This window comes from Cynoglossus semilaevis, chromosome 13 (assembly GCF_000523025.1).
Source record: "Cynoglossus semilaevis isolate Cse_v1.0 chromosome 13, Cse_v1.0, whole genome shotgun sequence".
Taxonomy (NCBI): Eukaryota; Metazoa; Chordata; class Actinopteri; order Pleuronectiformes; family Cynoglossidae; genus Cynoglossus; species Cynoglossus semilaevis.
Window position 1 is genome coordinate 17334720 of NC_024319.1, and position 651 is coordinate 17335370.

Below are 651 nucleotides of genomic sequence, written 5' to 3' on the forward strand. Positions count from 1 at the left end.
GTGACTGTCTGACCAGGACATCCAGGACCTTTCACCAATGTCCTGCGCCAGTGGCTCCTCCTTGACAGTGACAGCTTCACTGGAGCCCCCATCCGCCTTATATGCGTGTTCATTTTCAATTTTTATGCTGATCACATTTTGACAACTCGCTTCCTTTGTTGTCTTGTTAGCGGCTGATTTCATCTTAGCGTCACCTCCATCAGGATCTCTTCGGTCTCCTGTAGGGAAGGAGCAAAACGGGGGAATAGATTTGGCCGACATCATGACACTTTGAAGTTCAACCAATAAGCATCAAGTTCTGCACCCCAAAATGCGATGCTGGATTATTTAATGGAGGTACGGTTCGACTGATTTTTTTTCTAATTAAAATATTTAAAACTATATGTTAGAACTTAGATACCCGGTGAAGCATTGGAAATAAACTTGATTTAAAGTGGTAGAAATTTTACATTTTCACATATTTTTACATGTTTCACACAAAAGGCAAGCAAATAGAGACAGTTGAGTCCTACACATATCTTGGTGTCCATCTGGCCTCCAAATTGGAAAGAGAACACTGAAGACTCCGTCTAAGCTTTTCTTTCTTAAGAAGTTTAAATATGTAAATTTCAGCACTAGGCTTTATATAAGTATCCTGGCCAGTGTCCTTTT

The 651-nt window shown here is 40.4% G+C and overlaps 1 long non-coding RNA gene across 1 annotated transcript in view; it reads right to left on the reverse strand.

Annotated features, from left to right (window-relative positions):
- Positions 1-117: 117 nt before the first annotated feature.
- LOC107989402 (uncharacterized) overlaps positions 118-651 on the reverse strand; it is a 1480-nt gene continuing 946 nt past the window's right edge. The window contains exon 2 of the long non-coding RNA XR_001760918.2: positions 118-218. This is a non-coding gene — a long non-coding RNA (uncharacterized LOC107989402). The remainder of the gene's footprint in view (positions 219-651) is intronic.